Raw genomic sequence first — 23,513 nt, forward strand, 5'->3', positions numbered from 1 at the left:
AGAAAGGATGAATACCCAACTTTTACATCAACATGGATGGGACTGGAGGAGATTATGCTAAGTGAAATAAGTCAAGCAGAGAAAATCAATTATCATATGGTTTCACTTATTTGTGGAACATAAGGAATAGCATGGAGGACATTAGGAGAAGGAAGGGAAAAATGGGGGGGGGGGGAATTGGAGGGAGAGATGAACCATGAGAGACTATGGACTCTGAGAAACAAACAGGGTTTTAGAGGGGAGGGGGGAGGGGGGATTGGTTAGCCCGGTGATGGGTATTAAGGAGGGCATGTACTGCATGGAGCATTGGGTGTTATATGAAAACAATGGATCGTGGATCACTACATCAAAAACTAATGATGTATTGTATGGTGACTAACATAACATAATAAAATTTTTAAAAAATAAATAAATAAATAAATAAAAAGACTCTCTTCTGTTGAAAATGAAAACACACTGCCAAAATTGGTTTAACCCATAAGGGAGTTTATGGGCTCACTTAAGCAAGAAGTCCAGAATGGGACTCCCTTCAGGAATGGTTTTTTTGGGCTCCACTGATGTCAGTAAGACCTATTTTCTGTCCTTATCTCGGCTGAGCTCTGCATTCCTCCACTCACTGGCCTTATTCTTGGTCTACATGTGGTGGCAAGATGGCAACAGTAGAACCAGCCCATATACTTCCAGGCTCAAGTCACTTGGGAAAGAACAATAGTCTTATTGTGCATGGCTCCCCTTGGTTTACAAAGTGCTCGAGTGAACCAATCACTGTAAGAAGGTAGTATGCCCGTGTGCTTAGGCCAATCAGCACCCACCTCTCATGTTAGGGATGGACTTGATGCCTTTTAAATCTTGTGGTCTGAGAGTAGGTGGTTTCCCAAAGGGGATTTGGGATATCATTTTACCTTAAAAATAGTAAATGAAAACTAGGTAAACAACAAATCTGTGCTATGGAGACACATTTCACACATAATGTGAGATTCAGCTGGTATTTTCCATGACTCGAGATAGAATCATTTCCCAAGACATTTGCAGGACCATGAGGCTAAGAATAAAACACAGGCTTGATATGATCATTAAATGATATCACATACTTGAAAATTTTAAGTACAACATCTCCAAGCAGGAATGAAACTTAAGATATCATTCTGTGAGGACTACCATGACCTGCTGTGCCAGATTAGGCCACTAGAAAATTGTTGTCTTCATCGCCATCATTGTCCCTGTCATTTGGTGGTGTTCAACTGGGGAGCTAGTGTGACCCTAAGCCAGGTCTTTTATGTTTTTCCCTGTATTCTAGTCTCATTTCACCAAGTGAAGTCTCTTTCACCTGCAGCGGTTTCTCTGTATGCTAATCTGTTACATCTGTTTTATGGAAACTTTGACACTAATTCTAGATAATTATTAGTTCCTCTGTCTCCAGTGGCCCAAAGTTCCCATTTCATGTGCGAAGTCTTCAACACATGATGTCCTGTCTTCTGACATAGAGTCTCCATGAAAAACCAGCTGTAATGGTCATCTGGATGGCTTCCCTCTATAATCCCTAGGCATACTCTCTCCCTCTCTCTCTCCCTCTCTCTGTCTTCTCCCCCAGGGAACTCTGGGACAGGTGTACAGGCCCCCTAGGCTTGGGCAGGAAGTGAGCAGTTTTCAGGTTCAGGCCAACCTAACTGTGCACCCCAGAAACTCCCCAATTTTCCTCAGCAGCAGCATGCCCGCACTTTAAGGTTTAACCTTCTACATACTATTTGTGGATTCAAAAGCTGTTTGTAAATAGTAAATAGTAATTATCACCAATTCAGCATCTACCGTATCCCAAACATTGCTTGCATACTATTTCTTTTTCTTCCAAACCCACCGTGTTTCCAATTTATTAGTCCCATATCACAGACAAGCAAACAGAGCTGGGAGACATTCAAGTTTTTGCCAAATACCCCATGAGAATAAACAACGAAACCAATTTGAAACCAGAGTTATCTGATTCCAACGTCTCTGCTTTTTCCACTCTGACACGCTGCTGTCAAAAAGCTATTTCTTAAAAATACCAATTGGATGGAAAGCAATTTACTTTTACATTTCATAAATTATTTCAAATAGAATTGTACTTACGTGTGATGATTTTTCACCAGTGTACTGTCTCACTACACATCGGGATTTACCACGGACTCAGTGAATATGTTCCAAAGATACCTTTCACTGGCCAAAAATTGCAAGGCAGGGATTGGAAAGTCTTTTTGGTTGGAAGCCTGTTCTAGTTTGGGCTGGGCTCCAGGACACCATGAGGAGAAGATGATGCAAAGCACCTGAAGAGTAGATAGAGCTACGTGGTTTGCTTCCATATCAGACCCAGAAGAAGTTCCCACATGTTAGTTCCTTTACAACCCAATCATGTGGAAGTTGGCTACAATACAGATTCCTGGGTTCCGCTCCTGGGCCACTCTGTTACAGGTGGCACATGACTGATGTTTGGAGAATCGCTGTCCGAGATCTCAAAGTCCAATGTAAGAGGCAGAACAAATCAATAGTGGTTGAAAGGGAAATAAATGATTCTCCTCTTGAGCACACCCCTTAGATTGGAATCATTTGTTGGAAATGATCATTCTGTATAAAATCTTCTTATTTACAGTGTTTATAGAAGTTTCAAGAAAGAAATACATACATACATATACATGTATATATATTCTCGGAAAAGATTGAATTTAATCTTTTCAATTGAATCCAATTTACAATTTTGTAAATTAACATATCACTGTGAAAAAGGCCAAAGAGTAAAAGCGGCCTACCCTGGATGATAAAATAAGAACCTTTAAAAAGCAAATAATTGCAACTGATTGGTCTACTTTGAACCTTTGATATTCACGCTAATTGGATGTTCTCATAGTAGGACACATCTGATACCCGATTTGTCTAAATGCTTGGAAAGTCAAGTTGTCTAGTTATCAAAGCCCATCCTTATTTCCCAAACACCTGTGGGTAGGCTCTCGGGAGCCGCCCACTGTGATGTACAAAGACAAAAACATTGTAAGTGCATTTTCCAGAGGGTCTGTGTTTAACTTTCTTTTCTAACAGATCTCAGGCAATAAAAATGTTTGGGCCCGACACTGCGGTAGAGTTTGAAATTCCTTGCCTACTGAAATCCTCCTAGCCAAAAGGCTTTCCTTAGTTCTGTATTAAATTGTCCCATTTGGTTGACCGCCTTAATCAACCGAACTGATTATTTACCAGATCACTGTTTCACTTTGTGCAGACACCACACCAGAACTCACTTGAACAATTTCTTGGCCCTTTGCTCCTTCTCTCTTTTTCCTAAACGCTAAGACTCTCTCCCATCTTACCTTTAGCTGTGCTCCCACCCACGACCTCGGGTTCACTGTGCTTTGCGGCTTTGTTATTTGGTTTGTCTTTAAAAAAAAAAAAAAAAAAAGGAGTAATGTCAGATTGTTATTTCCTATTTGGGGGAGAGATGATTTGGGGGCGAGTGGGTGAGGTGACTGAACAAAACCAGTTGAACAGTTAATGCTTTAACCTTGCGTATAATTTATACAATAAACAAAGTCACATGCTCCCCTAATAATTTAGATGTAAGCAAATGTTGATTTATTCAGGAAGGCTACTGCCGGAAGCGAGGCCTGCAGCATTAAAATTTGAATTAAACTAGGACAGAAGCAGGCTAGTCTATAATAACATTTGTATAATTTTATTTTTGCCCTTGGCTCAGTTCATTTCCTCGTACAGTAGATGCATGAAATTGGTTCTTCAGCCACCTTTAGCTGATGTTCATTGATATCCGGGCAGGCCGGGAAGCAAGAGAATGCACCTTTCTGAGCTTTGTGCTTTCAATCATAAGGCCTCAAATTCCTAGGTCATTTCTGACAATGATTATCTTTCTCTGAATTGTGTTTTTGGCAAATATCTCAGAAGAGCTTCATTTAACCTCCAGATACGGTTTTCCCCTCTTACTGTGAGGGGCTCTTAAAAACGGAGACTGTTAAGTAGATGCAAATGTTGTGCTGTTTTTATTCCTTTATTCAAGCCCGGGGGCACGAATCGGTGTTCTCTTACTCCGCTTTTAGCAGTGAAATAAGGGCCTTAGGAAATTCTTTACCTGACGGTGAAAAATAAACATTAACTTGGAACAGTGAGGGACCAAACCCCCCCTTTACTATTAACCTTTGACTCAAATAAATATTAGGGACTAACTCCATCTTACAACTTACCACTTCTGTTAGGGACGGAAGCTCCTTTGGAGGGAACAGGTTTAAGCCAGTAAATAATTTTCGAGAGCTTCTGAGAAGTAGGGGAAGTTTTCCATCCAAGCAGAGCGAAACTTGGTTTTTCTGTCTTTCTCTGCAACCCCACACCCACCAACGTGCACAGTACACAAAAGAAAGCATTCTCAAAACCCCCAGTCACTTTAAATGTCTCACAGTTTTTATTCACAGTTTCATTTCAGGCAAAGTAACAGCTCTTTGGGGGTCAAAAGTTCTGAAATAAAGAATTTCTCCCCTCAGGTCAGGAAATCAAATATGCTAAAAAATCTCCCTAGCCCTTTGTTGAGAGGGAGTGAAGAAAAAAAAATCCTGAAAATTAGAAATGAAAGAATTGGTATTTGCACTTCATGTGAAATATGCATTTATCTCTCACTTCTTCCAGCTGAGAAGGTAAATAGCAGCCCTAGTGTTTTGGAGGCAAATATTGTTCTGTCCTATTCTTGGTAACAAAATCTGCTCCCAGGCCTTCTCCATCCCTGTCTGATGGTGCCCTGGGGCTGTTGCAGGCAGCCAAAGGAGCCTTTCAGAAAATCCAGGCCATGTTTTGACTTCATTACAAATTCCAAATAGAACAAGTTTTCGCCTGGCTTAGGCTTGGTTATGAAAGTTTCCCACAGCTCTCGAAAATATACAGAATAATAAATGGCTGGGCAGAGAAATAGAAGGCAAGAGTAATTCCATCAAAGGTTTCTAGTCACATCATAAACCACAATTGCAGTGCCTGAGGAGCTTATGTCAGTAGGACCCAGAGATAAAATGTTTTGCCTTGGGCCCCGAGGTCACGCGTTAGGGCAGGGGCTTTGAGGTTCCGTCCTTTGTTCGCAGGCTGGCAGGGAGGGGGGCACTTGATCCCCGACGAGGAAGAGAAAGAGCGCCTCTCTCCCCTCCCCTGTGGCCCCCTGGCCTTCCCCGGGGACACACCACAAGGCTCAGCGAGCATTGTGAAACCCTCTCACCCGCAAGGGGTGGCGGTGAAGCCTTAAATGTTTTCGGGCATTTCCAGCACAAAAGCAAAAATTGATGAGTTTCAGTGGGATAAGCTCTGAGGCGCAAAGGAAAAACCCCTAAGGCGGTGGGTGTGAGGAGGATACTTTTTATTGTCTTGCTGCGCATTTCTTCCGTCGGTTGTCTTCTCTTTCCCTTTTGCTGGTCTCCTTATTAAGTCAAGATGTTATACGAAGGCACCAGTTAAATAGTACATGCAAACTCCTTAAAGGAGCCCTTTCCTCCCCAGTTTACAGAGGAGATTCCCTTTTGGCCAGATTTCTCTTCCCCAGGTTCTCCATTCTCTCACCCCATCCTTTTTGGGGGGTGGAAACATAATGACAAATTCGAGAAGGCCATACCTTATGAGAACTCTAGATATTGACCCTCCCAGCTGCCACAGCATGCCCTTCCTCCGCACACAGTTTAACATAACGCCAACAATGGGGGATTTACATTAACTTTTTCCCCAAAAAGTCTATTTATATGTCCCACCCCAGAAGCCGATTTCATGGACTCCTTATTTTTTAAAAGCCAACAACTGTAGCCTGACGATTCCTAATCCATCACACTGACATCAAATTGGTGGGCTGTGGCTTGATGACATCAAAGCCATTGATTATGGCTTTTTCATATGTGGATGACAATGCTGTCACTGCCATTATCCATACATGACACTCTAGCCTCTTGAAGTGATGACAGAAAGATGCCGTGGTTAATGATTAAAGACTGGACACAAAATTGTCCCAAGAGCCATTTCTGAAAAAGTCTTTGAACATGACCAAAATTTTAATAGTGAGCTTTGGCTGAGACGAACACTATTGTGTATCTATCTGTGCACCCCACACTTGGTTCAACTTGTAACCTCATCCTCCAGTTGCCTTTCTTTGGCTGACGGAGTCAACAGGAACAAGAGATAGAAGCTGTAAGAAAATATTAAGGCCTTTTTCCATTGATACACCAGCTGGTAGAGAATATAGATCTTAAATATATATTTTAAAAAAACGTTTAGTAAATATTTCTCATTTGACTGGACTGGAATTATACTATGAAGAGAAACCATTTTATTGGAACATTAACCATTGGCCAGGGCTGGTCTGCAGGTATGCTTGCCCTAGAGGAAAAGCATCCAGGAACAAGGTGAAAAGAAGTTCATTGGCTGTCTCAAGGAAATAACGACCTCAGACTTTTAACATGAAAATACACCATTGGCATCAGATACTCATCACAAGGTAATTATTTTTTAAAGAGGTTCCTGAGTGACACACAAACACACAAACACACGTACACGTACACGCACACACCCAGGACACCCTTAGGCTAATAAATATACCTAAAGACTAATTCTGCCCTTGGTTGTATGTGAGTTAGTTGTCCTTGGAGTAAAATAAAAGCTGCTTTCCACGTTACTCTACCCTCCTGGTTAAAAAAAAAAAAAAAGCCCACTTCAGAAGATACAGGTGAAAATATACCAGATTAAAAACCACTCCTCAAGGGCAATTTGGATGACAAGTTAAGGTGGACAACATCAAACTAGGCCCCTCCCTATAAGATACATCAAATTCAAAGAAGTATTTTTTTTAAGTTATTAATCTTTCTAATGAACCGCCAACTCCATCAGCCAAACGAAACTGCTTTTTTGGCAAGGAGAGTTTTAACCTATGTGAAAGACATCAAGGACTGCTTTAACAGAAAGCACCCAAAATATTAATGACGCGGTAAAACACTTTTCTTTGTCCAAGGAAAAAGTCTTTGTTGAGGAATTTCAAGCTAATAGAACACCCACACTGGACAGAAGAGTCCCTGTTGATGCAGGTAACGTGTGATTGTGGGTCTATCCCCAAGATGCCCACAGGTGGGGACCCTGAGAGGACCTCCCTGCTAGTATATCCCCCCGTCTCCTTGCGGGACTGAATTGAAACACCAGGTCATCTCCCCAAAACCTCTCCATTAAGAAACCTTCAAGAGTGTAATATGTCAGATTTGTGCCAGAAGTTGAGGGGATTTTTTTCAAGTATACTACAGATGCTTGTGGACGGACCTAGGCTACATCTTAGACTCTACATATGTTCCTGTCTTATACCAAGCCTATGAGGGATCCAGTGTTCTAGAGCTCTCTTTGGAACTATATTGTAGTCAACATCCTGCGTTCATTTGTTCATTCTTTCGTTCATTCGTTTGGTCGTTTGCTCGCACATTCATGCATTCAACCACTACTCATTGAAGACTTACAATGTGCCAGGCACTGTTTCCGAGGAGCTGGGGAATCAGGGGTGGAGAGGATAAATACCATCCTGCTCTCAAGGAGTTTCTTTTCTGCCAGGCATGGGCATCAACAAACCAGCAAACCAATGAAGATAATCCTTTCAGACAATGATTAGTGAAATTAAAAAAAGGGGGTGGGGAATGTGATGGTTTAGAGTGAGCTAATGTGGAAGGGAAGGACTCAATGGGGAGGGGAAGAGGCTGAGCTGAAATCTGAATGCCAACAAAGAGCCAGTTGTCCCGGGTCTAGGAAGAGGAATTCTGCCTCTTTCTTAGCGATGACATTTACCCATATTGTTGTATAGACTGCACAACCTCACAGCTAGTGTCCCAGAAAACTCAGGTGCTTCATAGCAGAAATTTTAGAACGCAGGTATGATGAGAATACTTACCTTTTACTTACCAGCAGGACAACCTGGGGCATTATGTCTCAGCTGAGGGCATATTTAATTACCAAGTGTTCTGCAAATGCTTTCCAAATGGTATAGATAAAGCCATCAACAGTGCCGACTTTCCGGAGCATCTCCTTCTTCCTTTAACAGAGAAATGCCCATATTCCCTGATACATTTGCATCTGCAGTGATTCATCACTCATGTAAATTTACAATTATTTTCTTCGGTTCTTCCAAACAACCAGGTGCCTACACAATATGCTTGCTTTATTTCATTAGATAACTAACTTTATTGCTACACGAGCAATTTTATGCTGGAGAAAAAAAAATGCGGCAGTACTATTCTTCCTGCCCCCATTCAGGCGGCACCTTGCCACGCCAGCCAGACTTAGAAATGATGATTTTAGCTTGTGGCTTACAAGAAAAGACTTCATATCACATATTAATTTTTAAAATGTTTTCTTAAGCCCCTTTCAGCCTTTCTGGCAAACCCGGAGGCCAGGTAAAAATGAATGATCGTAATATGGTTTTGTTCAAAGGCATAAAAGTTTCCCCTCGCCTTCTCCCCACGTCACAGCTGGATACCTCCATTATGGTTACTTAGGTGTCTGATGGTTTGTCAGAAAGCTAGCCATAACTTAGGTGGAAAACTGGACTCCATTAAAAAAACATTAAAGGCTGTGAGGGAGGCAAGTTGATGTGGCATGGCTCCCAGCAATAGGAAGCAAGAGTGCATGCTGAAGCTTGGAAATAGAAAGTGATGTCCTCATAAAAACATGGCTCTAGGCTGGTGTGCCACTAGAAATTCTTCTGTCAGTTTAGAATATTTAGCTCTAAGGGATTTCGACTTTCAAATGTATCTTTGGATGCAAAATAGGCTGCACAGGAGCAGATAACATTGAAGAAGGGAAGGAGGCATTTGCTCCCAATTATGATCAGTTTACGTTACACTTAAGATTTTATTTTAGGGTTTTTTTTTTTTTCAGATAGAATATTTGATTGGAAAATGTGCAAGTGAGTCAGACGAGCTACCTCGCTAACATCAAGCGGTCCGCTGGTCTGCCTAGCTAGGAAATGTTGCTGATAACTAATACAGCTAAACAATATTAAAAGCTTCAGCACCACTGGTTTATCAAGGGAAACTTTCAGCCTAATTGGAAAGCTCGAAGCTTCAGACGTCTGAAATTTTTGGTTTGGGGCTCTTCCACGGCATTCCAATGCAGTATTTCCAATCAATAATGGGGATGCTATGCACAGCACCATCACGAGCCTTATTAACTCCCCTCAGTTTTGTATTTGACTTGTTAAACTGTAAAAAGAGTTGGAGAAACAAACAGAAAAGAAATATCTTGGTCCCTAGCTGCCATAATATAAAATAATCAAATAAACAAACTCCAGTGCTCAAACAAAACTGAAAATGTGGACAGATGTACTTGAATGCACAAAACAGGAGCGTCTTGGGTGACCTTTCCTTAACGTGATTTGTCTTTCTGGGTGTTAGACAAAGGGGTCATCTCTCCAGGCAGACTGAATTATGTGTGAAGATTGAGTGATGATGATGATGCAGATCCGTCCCCCAAAACCTGTAGACATGAGGCTTTTTTCCACAACAGATCGTGGTATTGCTAAGCCCCACCTACCTACAAGGGGTGGCTTCTGGCCATGGCGATGAAAACACCCTGAAGACGTGCAGTAGAGTCAGTTCCTCAGAACAACTAGCATCCACACCTGGGACAGGGGACGATTTTCGTAACCAACCGCCCTGCACAGAATCAAACAGCAGTATCTTCAAACTCTGGCGATTCCAATGTTTTTGGAATTGTGTGCTTCCGGAGAACTTCTGCGAAAATTATCAGGGAAGGTTGAAACCAGGACTAGACCAGAACAAGGTCCTTCCTGGGGTTTGAATTTTCCCTTTTCCGCCAAGAACCTGCCTTCATTGGAGGTTTGGAAGGGAACCCAGGGGACCTGAGCAGTTGATGCGAGCTAAGGGGTTGAGAAGTTGGAGTACAACTGAGTTTCAGCACCTGCTCTTGACCTTTGCTGTGAAACTTCGACTTCGGGAACCAGAGGACAAAAGCCTCCTTTGTGTCTCCGTTAAGAGAGACACGGACCTCAGTTTGAACCTAAAGACACATATTTACTCACATTTTAGAATTTCTGATCAGAATACATCTGACAATCACTGTTGGCTGGCTGTAGCTGGCCAGTCTTCCCCGCTTGTACACAGGCATAAAACTGTGCAATGGCTCCTAAGAGAACTTCAGAGATGAGAGCAAACAAACAGGAAATGCGACGTCACCCACATTTTTGGTGACATAGAGGATGAGCCTGCGCAGCAAAACATGAACATCCCTGACTCCCAGTTGGGAAATGGTTCAGAAGAGCCACATTTTGAATGTGAAGTTTTATAAAAACCTTAACCAATTTATTTCATTTCTTAAAAAACCCATTTTTTTCATTTCTATTTTTCTTTTCACACATGTGCAAGAGACATCTATGAGAGAAATCAATGCCAATGTAAGTTCAAGAGCCTTACCAATAAGAATATAGCAAAAACCCTAAGACGGGGCGCCTGGGTGGCTCGATAAGCGTCTGCTTTCGGCTCAGGTCATGGTCCCAGGGTCCTGGGATCGAGCCCCGCATCGGGCTCCCTGCTCAGCTGGAAGCCTGCTTCTCCCTCCCCCACTCTCCCTGCTTGTGTTCCCTCTCTCGCTGTGTCTCTCTCTGTCAAATAAATAAATAAATAAATCTTTAAAAAAAAAAAACCAACGCTAAGACATATAAAACCACTACGCTACAGTGGTGAGAATATTTCTTGCTTTCTTAGTGGTACATAAAATCATGATGGACCTTACAACTGATGACATCCAAAGTGAATGAAATACATAATCTGTATGACCTAGAAGAGTTTATTAACAGCTCTGAACTTCAGATTTTTCCTTCTGAAAAAGGAGAATAATAACCCCCCGTCCTAGGGAGATGGCATGACCAAACTCTAGCCCCAGTAGAGTCCACAGAGCTCAATGTGGCACATCGTCTGTTCCTGGTCAATGGCAGTAAATATCAGTATCTACGCACTTAGCTAGTTCACCCAGCCCACAAAATAAAGTACACAAAGTAAACAAACTTATTTACTTCTCCCAGTGTGCTTTCCTTTGTTGCTCAAACTTGCCAACTCTGCACCAGGTGGACAAAAAAAAAAACAAAACACCAATAAGGTCTTGGTGACCATGTAGTTTTTGGTGATCATTTGTGAAATGGTTGAAATTGTTATGTGGATCCAGTGTTCTAACGATAGAATGATGATGACATCAAATCACATTTTTTTCCAGTGCCAATCCGGGAGAATAGAAAAGAATACATCAATCTCAAAGTCAGTAGAGGGAAATGTTTTAAAAAAAATTTTTTTAATTAAGGGTGCCTGGGTGGCTCAGTTGGGTTATGATCCCAGGGTCCTGGGATCAAGCCCCTTGTCGGGGTCCCTGCTCAGTGGGGAGCCTGTTTCCCCCTCTCTCTGCTGCTGCTCCCCCCTTCTCAAATAAATAAATAAAAATCTTTAAAAAAAATTCTTTTAACTCCCTGAAACAAATAATACATTATATGTTAATTAAAAAATAAAAATAAAAAATTCTTTTAACTAAAAAAAATGACAATTAGAGAATGAGTCAACTAAAAACCCTAAAATGTTTTTAAATTAAAAGTCTGAGCAACAGTTATTTTTCTCTGATTCTAAGTCTCTCTTAAAAAAAGAGAGAGAGAGAATGAGCAATCTTCAACCTAAATTAAAATTTCTAAAATGAGCTTTTATTTACTTTTAGAAAATCCATTTGTCACCAGCTGTTTCTTTGTCAGTGGATAAACAGAGAACTTATGGACTTCCAGTGCTTTTTTCGTTCTTTCCTTGTCAGTGTTTCCCTGTGTACATCCTCACCATGGTACTGTGGGTATTTTCTTCTGCTTGGTGGGGTCGCCCCTGGAGGAGTCATAATACAGAAGAGAGCAAGGTGGTCAATGCATGCCTTAGCAAATCTGCAACTCTGCTCCTTTAGAAGGCTGGCTGGCTATGCGGAGAGAGAGGAGGACATTCACATGGAGAATATCGGGACAAGTCAGCAATGGTTGCTGCGGTCTACATGCTGGCATTTCACCACCCTTTCCATTCTGCTGGACTACCAACTCTCTGCAGGCCCTGGCAGACGATCTCTGCCCCCTCTCCAGCCCTCAGAGCACTCTGCAAATACTCCACTGGAGCTCATAGGTCTTGAGGAAGAGCCTACGTAGATGAGGGATCTTGAAGCCCAAGCTTCATTGCCTTCATGGTAAATCTGTTTCTGACTAAGAGGAAAAGAGGAACAAAATTGTATGTTAAAAGTAAAATGTTATGGGCGCCTGGGTGGCCCAGTTGGTTAAGTGACTGCCTTCGGCTCAGGTCATGATCCCGGGGTCCTGGGATCGCGTCCCACATGGGGCTCCCTGCTCAGCGGGGAGTCTGCTTCTTTCTCTCCCTCTGCCTGCCACTTCTCCTGCTTGTGTGCTCTTTCTCTCTCTCTCTCTGTCAAATAAATAAAATCTTTAAAAAAAAAAAAGTAAAATGTTAAGCAAAAAAAAAGTGGGGGGCGGGGAAGGAGTTTACAGAGCTTATTTAAGATGCAGGCACCCTATAACCAATCTCCTGCCTCGGCTTTTCCTCCGGCAAGGAGGCACCATCACAGCCTCTTCCCTCTTGGGTTACTGTGCTGATCACAATCAAGATAATCCATATAAAGTAGTTGGCACCACACCTGGTGCATAATAATTGCTACTATTCTTTATCAGCATTCAACTAAAAGTTGTTGACATTGATTGAGCCTTTATTATACTCCAGGTGTTAAGTGTTTTACATGGAGTCGCTTATCTAATCCTCAATGTCCTCTCAAATATATACTATTATTCTCATCCCAACAGATGAGGAAACAGAGGCACGGAGAAGTCAGGTGGCTCGCCCAAGGTCAAACGTTAAATAATAGAGTTGAGATTCAAATCTAAGCAGTCTGACTCCAAGGATTGTACATGTAACCACTGTGCTCCATATTTCATTGATTCTTAAGAGACACATTTTTTTAATAGGATGGTCTTAACATCAACAATAGTCATAGTTTGGCTGCATTCTTTTTTCTTGTGAGACATAAAATAATGGCATGTTTTACCGTTGATGGCATCTTGGATTCTATCAAATAGAGGGTACTGCTTCATTACAGAGTCAGTGTGGAGAAGCTCAGGTTCCTGTTGAAATTCTCAAGCAAGAGGGCCTTTCACCATCCAGAAGAGCCATGTCAAGGACAGGGACCAGAGTACAAGACTTTGCAAGGATCTGAAACTCTTCTGTTGTCAGCAAGAGGCCAGGGAATGGGGTCATCCTCCTGCCCAGCTGAGCAGCACAGCGGGAGCCTTGAGAGGTAGGGTCAGGGCAAGGCAGCCCCCGAGCAACTGTCTCCCTGCTCACCCAGAAGGTGTAGGGGTTCAGGATTCCTGAGTGTGTTCTGTGAGAACAGTGGTTCAAAGACTGGTCAAAGTTCAAGTAACAAAGGCCCAGAAGCAAATTAAGAGTAAGATTCCATGGATATCCCTTGGCAGGGGGAGGGGAACCTCTCTTTAGTTAGAGACCATTTCCTACAAAAAGGCCAGGGCTACCCAGAATTCCTTACACCCATGTCTCTAACCAACTGGCGCATGATCAAGTTTAGTAAGACACAGAAACAGAACCATTGTTAATTTATGATAGGGAAATGATAATCAGCCTAAATCCATGATCTTTCCTTTTCCAGGGATCCTGAGAGACAGACTTAGGCCACATCCTAAGACTGTAAGTCAAGTCTTCTGTTTCTAGGCTTCACAGCCTCTCAGGGGCCTCCAGTCATTGTGGACCTGCTATAAGAATGAATCAGTGGAAGACAGTCAATGAGATGAGGGGAACAGCAATACCCTCCAAGCCCCAGGAGTCCAGGATAGGAGCTGGTTCGGAGGAAGCTATCCTGGATCAGGTGTTCACGGAGCATTGCTGGTCCCAGGAGTCTGGATATCTGGTTGACTAGAGGAGCCAGGTCATGCTCACGACTGCAATGGTTTATGTACTGGCCCTAACTGGGAAGTTCGAAATCTCCAGAATGTTCTCAGGCCCTAAGAACTCCAGGGAAGTCCTGACTCTTGTGATATAGTTGGAAGAGACAGATGGATAGAAAGAAACCTTCAGGCTGGTTTAGGGTTGAGCTGCTCTGCCAGACAATGAAGTAGTGACCAGCATTTCTGGACATTTGGGAAGGCTCAAGGTCAAAGGCAGAGGTTTGTTTCTCAGCTCACTTTGACGACTTAAAGAGTGAGTAAAGTCTGGATGCAGTGGATGGGTATGGGCAGTTAGGAAGATAAGAAGAAAAAAAGCCTAAGAACCATAAAGACAATTTTACTTCCAAGTTGAAAGGAAATTAGGAGCAATTGTCACACTACTAAGAAGAGGAATGAAAGGGAGGGGGGAGGAGGGAGTGAGTGATGAAGGAAGGGGTGAGGAAAAGAGGGAGGGAGGGAGGGAGGATGGAGGTGAGGAGGAAGGAGGGAGGGAAGGAGGGAAGGAAGGAAGAAGAAATGAAGAGTACCCCACAGAATGAAGAGGACTCTCCAAGAAGCCCAAGGTAGCAACCTACTGTGACTTCGCTACCCTGCCCAAGAGCAGGCAGCCTGAAGGCCCTTTAACTCTTCCGCAAACCTCAACAGCCAATGTTGTATATGTCTCATAGGGGGAAATAACTTACCAAAATAAAAAAGCCTTTAGGTTTCAAAGCCTAGTCACCCAAACACTTTTATTTTAAATCTTAAAGGAATATGCATACACCTAGTCACTGAGCAACAACTTGAGTTGTTGAAACAACAATAGTAACTAGAACCACCAAGACTCTCTGGGGTTCTACCTGTGAGGCATTCTAGGGTGCTAGGGGAGCTGATATAAGGCAATGTCTTATAAATGACTCCCCCTCAGTGCACCTTGCGTGGGCGTCTCTACCAGGGAGGAGGAGCGGGTCCATCTAGTCTCCTATACCAGCTGGAAGTCTGAGTGTGGGAGCTGCAATGGGCAGCTAGATCACCACAAGAACTAGATTTGATATTATAATTGAGGGTCGCTCCCAGGAGAAAATCTGCAGCAGTGAACTTGAGGGAAAAGGGCAAAATCCAGGAATAAGGAGAAAATGGTTAATAGCAAGCTGAGGGGCAAAGAGAAGCTCAACCTTCCGAATCCGCTGGAGGCTAGTTAAGACACCGTGTAGAGGTGTTCAAGGTCTCGTGCCTCTGAGCACACAACCAAAGCCTGAGAGGAGGAGGTAAATTGGAGACTGTGAAACAGAAAAGTGTGTAGATTTATGAAAGGAGCCTTTAAAAACTTCACACTTTATCAGAAACTAATGAAACAGAAGCATCCTCTCCCTCTTCTCCCCTATTCCTTTACCATCGCTAATCAAAAGGACTGACAAATAAAATAAAAACCCTGTGAAAATGTGAAGGGGGGAAAAGAAGACAGACAGGGAGGGTTTGGTGAGGAGGGGAAGAGAATTCTACATTGGAAGTCAGACTCCTACAGGTGAGACTGGGGGCAAGAGTTTCCAATTACAGGGAAGGGTGAAAATGGCAGAGAAGATATGAAATATCGTATTTGTGTTTGTTCTGTACCGAAAATGAGGATATTCCTACCCCCAGGACAATTTTCACAGAGAGCAGAATGCTCTGTGAGGGAGGATGGGGGCTCTGCTCATGTTCACCAAGCAGCCCACACGGGGCTGTCCCGCCCACCGTTGACAGCTCATCGGACGCCTGCCCCCCACACTGCAGCTATGACCCTCATGGGTCCTTCCCTGCAGACAAGAGCATACACTGCAGACTCAACCTCAGCACAAACACCCACAGACGTGTCTCCTTTTCTGTCAGGAGCTACTCCAGTTCACCTGCCTCTGATTTTTCTTCCCTGCTCCATCCACACCACATGCTGAGAAATCTGGAAAATTCTATCTTCTCTGACCTTCCTACCACCCCAGAGACCCTCAGACTGCCTCTGAGGTTAACTCTGAACTGTTACACCTGGTCTTAAATGGCCCACCTTGGCGCACCCCCGCCCACAATCCTTCAGTTGCCACTATTCTCTCAAACCCATTCTCACATGCGCAGAAGACGTCCATTTCTTGTGTGCTCTGCCCTCTTGCTCCTTCTGCCTGCCCAAGGGCCACGTCCGTTTAAGCTTCACCTCTTTTTTTTTTTACAGGTTGAGTGAGATATATTTCACATACTACAGAGTTCACTCATTTAAAGCACACAATTCATTTAAAGTGGCATTTCGTACATTTGGAAGGTTATGCCACCATCACTAATTCCAGAATATTTCCTCACCCCAAGAAGAAACCTCAAATCTATCAGCAGTCCCTCCCTTTCCCCTGTCCCTTCTCCCCAACCACCCACCTCATCCCCTGGCAACCATGAATCCACTTTTGCTCTCTATGGCTGATTGCCTGTTCTGGACACTTTACATTAATGGGATCATATAACATACGGTCTTTTGTGACTGGCTTCTTTCACTTGGCTTCCAAGGTTTGCCTATGTTTTAGCATCGATGAGCACTTCATTCTCTCCTGTTGCTGAATAATATTCCCCTGCTTGCATGGACACACCAGTGTTTATCCATTCATCGGCTCATGGACACGGGGGTTGTGTCCACTTTTTGGCCATTATGAATAATGCTGTTATGACTATTTGTGGGCAAGTTTTGTGTGTATATATGTTTCCAGTTCTCTTGAAGTGGAATAGCCAGGTCATATGGTAACTTTAATATTTGGAGGAACTGCCAAACTGCTTTCCAAAGTGGCTGTACCATTTTATATTTCCACAAACAGTTTCTCTGCATCCTCAACACTTACTAAGATTCACTTTCAATGAGAAACGGACACGTCCAGCCAATTTCTTTATCTTTTCCTACGTGCCAACGTCTGTGCTTAGTGCTCTGTCTGCATCTGTTATCTTGTTTGATCTTTACAACACCCTAAGAAGCAAATGTAGTTTTCCCCTTTTCAAAATGAGACAACTAAGGATTGTTACTACATTAAAATGTAGCAACAAGACAAAAATTACTGGCACGAGAGCAGAGATGCATCTTCATCTGTCTGCCTCCAAAGCCCACTCTCAAATACCAGCCTAGGGAGCCTCCCAAGATGCCTTTCCAAGACAACCCCAGACCCTCAGATCATGTCTTCTGAAACGAGAGCTAGTGATGGTTTGCATAGCACCTGGTATTGTTTTCTGGTTGTTTTTTATATAAAATATTATTTTCTCAACCAGACAGTAAACACTTTGTTGGCTGGATCTATTCTTTCTCCATTTTGTACTGGAGAAATCAAATATTTAATAAAGGTACAATGACTTGACAAAAGTTTTTTTAGTTTGACACTATTTCCCTTTCAGCTTGTTTCCAAAATGTTTGAGTGAAGCAAGAAGGAAAGATGGACAATGCTTACACTCAAAATCACATCTCTCTTACAGTAGAAATTTGAGTTTCAGAGAGTGTTACTGTTTTGTTTTGTTTTGTTTTGTTTTGTTTTTTGTTTTAAGCAAGGCTTTATAATACAAAGCCTCAGCTTTTCTTTGGGAACCCAACATACACACACACACACACACACACACACCCCACACATCATGCATACATACATATACACATACATACACATACATATGTACATACACATGAGCATTTTTTGCTTGCATGTTATATACCTGGGGCTTTGTACATGCCATCTCTTATCTAACACCACTGCCATTTCATACATAAGCTAACTGATGCTCACAAGTTCATTTGACCAAAATTACCTAGCTAGGAAATGGCAGAACCAACTCTGGCCCTTAAATCAATGTCCTTTTCCCTATACCACACCACTTGTCTCAGGTGTCCAAGAAGGAGCCATGTAGCTTGGCCGTGGGGCTCCATTAGTTTGTCCTCTTATCTTCTTTCAGCTCCTAGCCCATGGCCACCACAACCTGCCCACAAGGTCTGGCTCAGAATAATCTAGTCCTGCATTCCCACCTCTACACCTTCCATACCCAAGCGTCCTGATCAAACCCCCTTACATGAAAGCATGATGGCAGAAGAAGCAGGTACAGTTTGGATTCATGGGTCTGGGGCTTCCGGTTTTGAAACAAACAGTCCTCTAGAACTGGATGGTATTCAGATAAATCCTTAAAAACATGCTCAGCCTCAATGGATTCCAAAGGGTTACCCAACAAACCCTGTGGGGAAAAAATAATTCCACAAATTTCAATGGGGTCAGTTTGATCACATTCTCATTAGTTACATCTCCTAGACAAATATGAATGAGCATCATCGAAAGAATCTTCAACTACATCTAGGTAGCTTGGTTTTAATCCAGTGTGACATTAGTCACTTAATCTCCCTGGGCCTCTGTTTCTTCTTCTATTGGAAAAAAAGACAAAATAAAACAAAACTATTTGATTGAAATACATGACCCTAAAGCCCCCTTTAAATATGAAATTGTATGATTCTTTAATAATGAGGAAGGGGTCTCTCTGGGAGGAAGAGGATTGAGAACAGGGTAATTTACCTGAAGTCTACAGATGTGCTTCGAGGGGACAAGAACCATCTGAAGGGAATGCAGAAAATTTTGTGAGTTCATACTGGAAAGGAGAGGACCATAGTTTCTTTGGATTCTCAATAGAATCGGTAACCTCCCAAATTTGCCAACTATTGGCTGTAGAACTAAAAAGTGGTTATGGGGAATTGTTCCCCACAGAGGGCTGCGCTCCTACCGAGGGCAATCTCGAGGTCCTCTTTTGCCTCTTACAAATGGTACAATACAAAATATTGAGACAAAAAGGACAGACTGTTGAAAACGCTCTCTAGAGCTTCTAAAGCTTTGTCCTGTAAGGTAGCAAGCAAGGCAGTCCAGTTTTTTGTTTATTTGTTTGTTTGTTTGTTTTTTCAGTGTGATGAAGCTCACCTGCATAAAAATGCCCTTAGGTGACAGGGATGCAGATTTTCACCAAACGTGCCAGGTGAGCCTTTCCGGTGCTGGGGTCCTGGAAACCTGCAGGGGATTTTTACCCATATTTAAGATGACCCTTCTGCATTTGAGAGCGACTGTTAGAGATTCACATCCTAGCCATACTGCTTTGTGCATCATCCTAAGGAAAGTCGACATTTGGCTTTATACGTGATAATCATGTCTTGTATTTCAATGTATGTCTATAGATAAATGATAGATGGGATCTGAAAACCAATTAAACTTAAAAATTTGGGGGCACCTGAGTGGCTCAGTCGTTAAGCGTCTGCCTTCAGCTCAGGTCATGGTCCCAAGGTACTGGGATCGAGCCCCACATTGGGCTCCCGGCTCAGCGAGAAGCCTGCTTCTCCCTCTCCCACTCCCCCTGCTTGTGTTCCCTCTCTCGCTATGTTTCTATCTGTCAAATAAATAAATAAAATCTTTTTAAAAAAAATAAAAAATAAACTTAAAAATTTGGAGGAAGTATAAAAATAAGGGCTGTATTGGTTTCTCCTAGAGAGGTTTCTAAACTGAAAACAGTCTAAATACAAAGTCGGGATCAAACCTGAGTGCTGATATTTTGCTGTGACGGACAATATTCCGTGTTCCCTTGGCTCAGGAAAAGGCACAGACACACACTGTGCATGTCTCCTCATCCGCACGCCATCACTCAACATCAGGGCAAAGAGGAAGAACTGGATATTTGAAAAACAGAAACTAGAAAATGAAAGATAATAAACAGGTGAGTTTTAAACAGGTTCATCTAGATGCAATGGGCCTTCACTATAAGCAATGGACTCCGAACTTGAAGGAATCTTAGGGGCGTGTGTGTGTGTGTGTGTTTTTAGCATTCCTTTGCTTTTTGTTTTAATTGTGGTAAGATATACACAACATAAAACTTACCATTGTAATCATTTCTAAGCATTCAGTGGTATTAAATATATTCATATCCCGTGTAACCATCACCACCGTCCATCTAGATGGAAATGTCCAGAGCGTCTCCATCTTCCCAGACTGAAACTCTGTATCCATTAAATGCTATAATTCCCATTTATTCCTCCCCCTGCCCCTGGCAGCCACCGTTTAATTCTCTGTCACTATGAATTTGACAACTCTAGGCATTTCCTAGAAGTGGAATCATACAATATTTGTCCTTTTGTTCACTTGGCATATCTTCAAGGTTCACCCCTGGTGTAGCTTGTGTCCGAACGCCATTCCTTTTTAAGGCTGGATAATGTTCCATTTTTTTTATATGCCACATTTTATGTATCTGTTCATCCATCAGTGGACATTTGCATGTTTCCACTTTCTGGCTCTTGTGAGGAACACTGCCCTGAACCCTGGTGTACAAATCCCTGATGGAGTCCCCACTCTCAATTCTTTTGAGTAGGATCATAGATTGTAGGATAAGTTCTCCAGGGCCTTGAAAACCTACAACAAAAACCACTAATGCCAAACTTATAAAATCACCAAATCCCAAGGGTGCTTATCCCTCCCCTTACCTACCCATTAACAATCTCAGTCTTCTTCCCCACCTTTCAGTTGTTTTTCCAAAGCGTCCTTTCTTTATTTTCATTCACTCTTTCATTTAGTCATTCGGTACCAGGTATTTATTGGGCACCAACTGTGTGCCAAGCATTATGTGAGGCCCTGGAGACACAGAAAAGACAGAGTTCCTACCTTGTGGAAGCAGATGGTAATCAAATAACAAACAAATGCATAATTGCAAATCAACTAGTAGTCTAAAGAAAAAGTCCAGTAATCTACAAGTGCTTATGACAAAGAGCACTGAGCTGGTCCTGAGAGGAAGGAAGGCTTCTCTGAAGAAGTGACATTCGAGCTCAAGGATGAGCAGGAGTTACTAGGCTAGAGGAGGGAAAGAACATTCTTTGTATAGAACGTGCCTCCCATGCAAAGATCCTGGAGCAGTGAGCTGAGAGGTAGGAGTGGAGCCCCAGGGTGTTGGGGCAACCCAGACTGGGAAGAGAGACACTTGATGTGGGTGCAGAGGGTGACGGGCCTCGAGATCAGGCAGTAGTCCAAGGGCAGGGAGAAACCATTGAAGAGATTTGCTTACTTATTGATCATCTCCTCCTGAGGGTCCGACCCCTTCCATCAACAAGAGAAGTCAGTGTGGTCAAGAAGCTTAAGAAGAGGACCATCTCTGTCTCTGTACTGTAGCATGCATCTTTCCTGAGTGGAAGGGGAGAAATAAACCCTCTGCATAACTCGAAGGCTGCGGGCATAGAGGTGAACGGCTTTGTCTTCAATATTAGGAGCTGGTGACTTGGAATCATATTCTTTTGGAACTTCTGTTATGGTCCAGACAACTACTATTATAGCTGTGGATGTGGAGTTTTGAATTCCATACCAGTCAGAACTTTTGTTGACTACCAAGGACATTTAGAATTAAGCAAGCGTCAATTCTGACGCTTTAGGCTATTAGACCACCCGTGGGGCTTGGGAGAGATATTTCCTCTCTCCATATAAAATGGTACAACTGCCTTTGGGGGGGGTGTCCTCTTCCTTGCCCTAATGTATTACATAGTGGCCTCTGCCAGAGGTGAGGTACCTGAGTACCCAGATCAGGGTCCAATTCAGTCTGGGAAATCTTAGATTCATTAAAAAGAATGGAATTTGTTTTCATTTGCAGGAACAATTTCCTTTGGTTTCTTCAAAAGGAAATGTGTGGATCTATAGCTATAATCCATATGATCCTGCACATAGAGACACACTACAGGCCGAGAGCAGAAAACTGGAAGCATCTTAACAACTTTAAAGTATGAAAACAGACTTCTGCGAAGATTTTCTGTGATGTGACACGTGATATATAACCGGGCAGGAGGTGCAAGGCTTTCATCCTGTGAAAGATGCAAGTTTCACTGAAGCTGAAGTTGGGCAAAGTAATTACAAAGAGAAATGTCCTTTGGATGATAGCGGTTTTGTGTACACAGCTTGCGTGGGGGAGGCGGCGTCAGCACCCCCATTAGGTTTTCCTGGTCTAATTAGGAAACATATACCGTCAAGTTTCTCTGAAATTAAGGGCCAACTAATTAGGCCGTGAAGACGTTCCCTTAGAACTCACCTTGGTTGGGAAACACCTTTCCCTTCATTTGTCACCAACAGAGGACGAGGGAGGCACTGAGAAAGAGAAGGAAGATGTGATGCAAGATGAAACTCAATGGGCATAGAAGATGACTGGTAACCAACAAATGGAGAACTTATCAAATGCTATTATGTCCATTCAGCCCCCAGGCGGTCCTGTGTTGGACCCTGTGAGCTGAGCTATGTTCTAGAGATTATGACCCAGCACAGTGTTGCAGGGGTATTCATCAGCACGGGAACATGGGGAAGATATTTTCTGCTTCTTGCCTACTTACCTGCCTCCTTTCTTGTTTCCAAAAATGAGGATGGGCATGGGCGACACAAAGGCTCAACCACATCATTAATAGTTACTCTTCCTTCAGGCAAAGTCCTCCCTTTCCTGCTCACTCACAGGACAGAAGGTTCTAAGTGACGTTTCCAAAGACAGCTGCACCGTGTTTGATGTATCTGGGTTATGGGTTTGACTAAAGCACCAATGCATCAGGGTATGTCAACAGCTCCCAGGAACCTGGCTCTATCTAGAAAGAGATCATCATAGAATCTCAGGAGACCTTACAAGGGGGATGATATCAGAGCAATGCCGAGAGTTAAAGTCTTCATAGATAAAGGAAAGAGAAGAGAGAAGGAGGAAGGGAGACCTGCCTGTGGGAGTTCATCATTCAACCTGGGAGCTTGACAACCTATGAATAAGGATAATGGTTGATTTTGTTTCTCTTGCTTTACTTACTAAATCTGTGGCACAGAACCAATTGTTTGGAAGGTGCTTTCACTATTTCAGTTTATATTTGTTTGGGGTCTAAGAAGCCAAAGATGAGTACAGACTTGACAAAATCGAGAACAAAATGACCGGCTATAATCTTTGTATAGTTTTCCCGGTTTTGCTGTTGCAGTGGCAGTAAAACTATAGGTAAGATAACATTTGCCATTTTAATCATTTTTAAGTATACCGCTCAGTGGCATTAAGTACATTCACGTTGTTATATAACTGTCACCACCATCCCTCTCCAGATCTTTCCATTTTCCCAAATCAAAACTATGTACCCGTTAAAGGTGAGCTCCCCATTTCCTCCTTTCCCCCAGGCCCACTAACTACTGATCTCCTAGCTGTCTTTATGAATTTGACTCCTCTAGGTACCCCCACGTAAGTAGAATCAGGTCATGTTTGTCCTTTTGTCCCCACTACATTTTAACATGGCCAGAGAATCTGAACAATTAGCCATAGCTAAACCCATAGTGTAATCAATAAAACAAAAACAGTGTATCTAATAATAACTTATCATTTTCCAGGTTCTGGGTTAGATGTTTTCTCTTTTATATTTTGCATTACAACATAAAGATAAGTTTTAAATTATGCATTTGTTGCAGCCCAAAGACTTAGCCCCTCCCATCCAAAACCATTCCTTTCAGTAGGCTTTACCACAGGAAGAAAACGTAGGGAA

The 23,513-nt window shown here is 42.7% G+C and overlaps 1 long non-coding RNA gene across 3 annotated transcripts in view; it reads right to left on the reverse strand.

The window, feature by feature from the left end:
* The window catches only part of LOC118533763 (uncharacterized), a 108,921-nt gene that overhangs the window by 76,590 nt on the left and 8,818 nt on the right, over positions 1-23,513 (reverse strand). For all 3 annotated transcript variants that reach the window (XR_013443354.1, XR_013443355.1, XR_013443353.1), the window contains exons 2-6: positions 9,550-9,671; positions 7,910-8,050; positions 4,215-6,175; positions 3,333-3,398; positions 2,107-2,300 (exon numbers count right to left, since the gene is read on the reverse strand). This is a non-coding gene — a long non-coding RNA (uncharacterized LOC118533763). The remainder of the gene's footprint in view (positions 1-2,106; positions 2,301-3,332; positions 3,399-4,214; positions 6,176-7,909; positions 8,051-9,549; positions 9,672-23,513) is intronic.

This window comes from Halichoerus grypus, chromosome 13 (assembly GCF_964656455.1).
Source record: "Halichoerus grypus chromosome 13, mHalGry1.hap1.1, whole genome shotgun sequence".
Classification (NCBI taxonomy): domain Eukaryota; kingdom Metazoa; phylum Chordata; class Mammalia; order Carnivora; family Phocidae; genus Halichoerus; species Halichoerus grypus.